General features: G+C 40.6%; 1 protein-coding gene across 2 annotated transcripts in view; it reads left to right on the top strand.

Annotated features, from left to right (window-relative positions):
- The window catches only part of Snx31 (sorting nexin 31), a 59,455-nt gene that overhangs the window by 49,809 nt on the left and 4,031 nt on the right, over positions 1 to 5,615 (top strand). The gene's annotated exons all lie outside the window — the stretch shown is intronic.

Here is a 5,615-nt window from a genome sequence, read left to right as displayed (position 1 = left end):
ATAAAAACACACAATCTGGTTATTATATTTATAATCTATGTGCCTAGCTTGGGCAGATCTAGCACTGTACTGACTTACTCCCCAGCTCTGAGACCCTTTGCTACTTGCAGTTTCTCCTGGCCACGTGGTTCTGCTCCATCTTGGCTGCCTCCTCCTCTTCGCCACCCCCAATCTCTCTCCTCATTCTCCTCTCTACTTGTCCCTACTCTCAAAGACCTCTGTCCCACCTTTCCCCTCCACTGCCCAATCACAGGCTTTAGCCTTTATTGACCAGTTTAAATGGGGAGAAGTTTCACATGAGATCACATGTGTATGTGATCGACTGGCTGTCAGGGGCAACCCCTCTTGAAGCAGAATTAACATCAGAATTCAAAAAGCATCAGGATAACCCACAACACTTCCTCCTTTTGTCCAGTTAAAAAGGCTCTTTCATGTAAATTATAAAGTATGATATATATTTAATATCCAGTCTATCATATTTGCCAATTTAGATAAAGTACTCTATAACCTAACCTAACTTAGGGAGTTTACAATTCTGTGCCCGATTTATGTTGATTTTAATTTTTATTACCATCTGAAATCTGTCCTTTCAAATCTGGAACATCTTCTTTAATGCTAAACAATGTAAGTTCAATTATGAGACCATAACTAGTCTTCAACCCTGCCAGAGATCTGAGAAGGAATTAAATATTGACTGAATATGTAGGAAGCACAAACACATAGCTTCCAAAACTATACAATTTGTAGAGACAGCTGACTGTCTGGACAGTCCCCTAACTTCTTATAATGTTGGAGCATCTGTCTTCAGTCTTCTGGCCCAGAACCATCTAAGTGAAGCAGGAACTACGAAGGACTGTCTTACTCTGTGTTGGCAGAGCTTAGCAGCAGACTATCCCACATCTGTGTGTCCTTTTGTAACAATATTTTTGTCTGTAGATGAATTAGGGCAATTCTTGCCCAGTGGCTACCTTGTCATGATCGAAGCTACTTCACCTGGAGTTAATGATGCTCAGTATCTTCCTTGAAGAGGAATGGGGACACTGTCAGGAGTTTGCATGTCTCATAGTCAACTGATCTTTAGTAATGACATAATGTTAGATGTCATTTTCTGTGGATCTCTGGTGCTTTTGAAGATCACATACATAGCATAACTGAATTATCAAACGTTATTCTTAGCTATTTACTATTTGAATAATCTTGAAAACACTTGTAATTAAATTAGAATCTAATATGATCATGAGTTTCACTATCTGACTATTAACTTGCATTAGTTAATCACCCTAAACAGCTTATAATAGCAGCTATTAGAAGGACTGGGTCTAATCCTTTGTATTCTTAAGTAAGTTACATAGGCACAATGCCTATCTAAGAGTAACAATAATAATTTTGAATTTTGTATCAATACACAAAATTTTATTCCAATGAAAACTTTAAACCAATGTAGGAAATTATAACTTTAATTTTGTATCCAATATAAAGATTTCTATAAATGTAAGATTATAGCTATACAATATTTTGCTTAAGAGTAAATTTAATATCCTATTCCTATTTGTCTATTTCTTTAATTTTATAATACTACATATCCACCCTTTTCTTTTCTACCCCTATCCTTCATCTAAGAAAGAAGGAAAGAGAAGAGGAAAGGAAAGGCAGAAACCCCTGAGTCTAAGCTCTCTAGTGTCCTCCCCATTCAAAGCTACAACACCGTAAAGTGTCCCTTAAATGACAACATGTCTATAATCAGCTCCTAAAATAACCAGAACCATCCACCCCAACTTAAGGAGCTGGGATGATGATCTTCATTTGTTTGCTTCCAGCTGAATTGGGGCAAAGAATTCCCTTCTGGGGGCCCAGAGGGAAATAGAAAAAATGGCTTTGTCAAAGGAGAGCTAACTGGCATCATTCGCCATCCAGGCTCTGTGTGCTGAGAAAGCTCATGGCTTAGCTGATGTCCTGACTACAACTGTCTGAAAGGCTGGATGGTCAAGATAGTTTTTCTGGCACTGTCCTGGAAGCAAGTCTTTAGAGGAAACAGCTTCGATGTGGTTGAGGTAGAGTCAATAAAGGAGCTGGAATGGAAGATCCCAGAACCTCAGCATCCCAGAGTGTGGATCTTGTCAGGGCTCTCTTCCTCCTCTTCCGTTCTGCAACGTATAAGCAACGCATAGTTCCGTAAAGACATTCGTATGGAATGCGCAAGGTACACAGATCAGTTAAGGAAGATCAATAAAAAGATAACTGCCTTTCTTTAAAGGTTAGTTTGATCACATAATCAAACTACAATATAATTCTCCATTTATGCTACCTTAAAGGATGGTATGTAATAACATGTCATGACAAATTTGTACCCAATAAGCGTTAATGTCTGTGTATAGACATTTAAGTGCCACCTGGTCCCAGCTGTCTCTGTGAATAGAGACATGCACACCACCTGTCTTGTAGTCCTGTCAATCTCCTTGTCCATAGCCAAGGTCTTCAGTGGGTCTCCATTTGTCATGCCTGATTTTTATCAACCTAGAAGGAACCCAGAGCTTTTCTTTTCCTGTGGAAATATAGGCATAACCCCTCCCCCAGCATAGCACATTTCCTGTTTTCCATCCTTAAAATAAATAGGCTGGTTTAGCTCAGCAGTTTTCTACAATCAGTTTTTTTTTGTTCATTAGCATTTAAAAATTTTAAGGCTAATGAAGCACTATGTAATCTATCTCTGGGGGTCTTTGCTGTATATGAACTAGATAAACTAAAGTTTGTTTTCTAACAACCTTTGGTTGGCTTTCTCTAATTTTATCTTCTGTCTCTACCTGAATATTTTCTCTAATAAATATTTTAAGTTCCTCCCTCAAGTCTGTGCCCATGCTTTGTATCTCCTTTTTTTGTTCATCCTGTTCCCTAAGTTCCTGCGCTCTCTGTTCAAGGTTCTGCTTCCATTTGAATTTGTTCTTAATATTGTAATTCCGATGTTCTGCTGTTTGTTTTATTTTGATTGATTAATTTTAAAAGGTTCTCCTCCAAGCCTTGCTTCTAATATCCATTATTCTTTCTCTAGTCTGTGAACTTGTGTATCTTTTGTTTAAACATCCTTTCCAGCTCCTGTCTCCAACCTTCATTTCCCTCTCTCTGTTGCTTATCACGACCTATAAATTCCTCTACCTTTAGTTCTAGTGTTTCCTCCAGGACATGTTGCTAAGTCTCAGATTTCTCATTCTGTTGTTCATATAAATTCCTGTATCTTTTGTTATAGGCCCTGCTTCCATGATTTTAATTGTTCTTTATGATGTAATTTTGATGTTGTCGTATTACCTTATGTTGATTTACCTTAGTAAATCATCCTCTAGGCTCTGCTTCCTAATTTTATCACTATCTCTTTGCTGTTCAGTCTGATCTATGAAATTCTTCACCTTTTGTTATAGCATCTTTTCCAGCTCCTGTTCCTAATCTTCATTTACCTCTCTCTGTCACTTATCATGACCTACACATTCCAGTGCCAGTAGTTCCAGCATCTCCTCTAATCCCTTTCTAAGGCTTCATCTCTTTTTATCTAGGTCTCTGTCTTTTTAAAAAACATAGTAAACCAAGATACTTAACATTGTAATAATAGCTGGGAAGGTGTCGATTTCCTTTAAATTCATCCCTGTTGAACCATCCAAAATATCTTCCCATAAAACCCAAAAGAAGTATTTATTGTGTTTTTCATCTTTAAGTATTATATATATATATAATCAATTTATAATTCCTATTACCTGATCTGGAGCTTCTTGTGTCTGTGTCTCTCTTTCTGTCCCAGCTTGGGACACTGCAGTTTGCTTCTAGGCTGTCCTGTCTTTATTTGGGCTGTGGCCAGAAGCATTTCCGCTGACCTCAGACAGTCTGTCGTGCTGGCTGTCCTGTGTCCTGTGTAGATGTGGGGCAAATGGGAAAGTGAGCATGGAAAGGCTTGCTCAGGTGCAGATGCCTGCATCAGCCCGCTGTGCCTATGAGAAGGGTTTCGAAGGTTCACAGCTGTGTCTTCCCAGGCAGTCACATCCCAGGGTCCTTAGTCCTTTTTCTTTTTTCTTTCTTCTTCTTCTTCTTTTGTTTTGTTTTGTTTTGTTTTGTTTTGTTTTGTTTTTCGAGACAGGGTTTCTCTGTGTAGCCCTGGCTGTCCTGGAACTCACTCTGTAAACCAGGCTGGCCTCGAATCAGAAATTCTCCTTCCTCTGCCTCCCAAGTGCTGGGATTAAAGGTGTGCACCACCATGCCCGGCCCCTTAGTCCTTTAAGCTCAAAGATTCCCAGCCATGCTGTGGCACTGTCTAAGTCCCAGCTCTGGGCTGGGTTGCTGCCTCTGGCTGTAGCCATTTGCTTGGGGCTTGGGGAGGGAGCCTCTCAGTCAGTTATCTGTAGACCCCTTAGCCCTACTTGGTGTTTAATTTCTAACCTGCTGCAGATTAGAGCACAACCTTGTTGCTTATATTGGAGGTGGGGGAGCTTTTATCTTAGGTTAGTTCAGTTCTAAGACTCACATTGGGCGCCAAATAGTGTAGCTTTCTAACCCCAATAAGGCTGTATAAAAACACACAATCTGGTTATTATATTTATAATCTATGTGCCTAGCTTGGGCAGATCTAGCACTGTACTGACTTACTCCCCAGCTCTGAGACCCTTTACTACATGCAGTTTCTCCTGGCCACGTGGTTCTGCTCCATCTTGGCTGCCTCCTCCTCTTTTCAATCCCCCCTCCCTCCTTGTTCTCCCCTACCTGCCCTCTCAAAGACCTCCTGCCCCACCATTTCCCTCCACTGCCCAATCACAGGCTTTCACCTTTATTGACCAGTTAAAATGGGGAGAAGGGCAATATGAGATCACCTGAGTATGGGATCGACTGCTTGTCAGGGGAAAGACTGTTCGTCTTGAGAAAGCAGAATTAACATCAGAATTCAAACAATATAAGGACATCTCACAACAGTTCAGGATTTAAGCCGTTTGTTGATTATATGCCTTGTCCTGAATTCTGAGTGATATTTACAAACAACAGTGCAATACTATGGCTATTTATTATTATTATTATTATTATTATTATTATTATTATTATTATTATTATTTTAAACCCTGCCCTCAGCCCAGGTTGTCACTTCCCCCCTCTGGATTCCTAACTGCTGTACCTTATGCACTCAAGGCCTAGCCCAAACCTTTACTCTGGTTCTGGTTTGATTAATTTTGCCTTTTGACTGCCCAAAGCCCCACCTGGCTTTGTTTCAGTGAATTCGTCAGAGCTGCATAGATGATCTCAGGATCTAGAAGGACATTTTGTTTCCTTTGAAATCCTTTTAAAGGCTGTGTTCCATTACAGGATCCACAGACAGCCACCAGTGTTAGATAGAAGTTTCCTGCCACTTTGGTGACTTCAGTTCTGCCACAGGAACAGCAGGCAACCAGATGTGAGACAGGTGTGCAGATGTGAAGGTGTGAGGCAGGTGTTCAGATGAGGCAGATGTGCAGATGCTAGGCAGATGTGCAGATGTGAGGCAGGTGTGCAAATGTGAGGCAGGTGTGCAGATGTGAGGCAGGTGTGCAAATGTGAGGCAGGTGTGCAGATGCGAGACAGGTGTGCAGATGTGTGACAGGTGTGCAGATGTG

Source organism: Mus pahari, chromosome 17, assembly GCF_900095145.1.
Source record: "Mus pahari chromosome 17, PAHARI_EIJ_v1.1, whole genome shotgun sequence".
In the NCBI taxonomy this organism is placed as follows: Eukaryota; Metazoa; Chordata; class Mammalia; order Rodentia; family Muridae; genus Mus; species Mus pahari.
The sequence above is the reverse complement of the archived record's forward strand: the minus strand, read 5'-3'. Positions and strand labels throughout refer to the sequence as shown.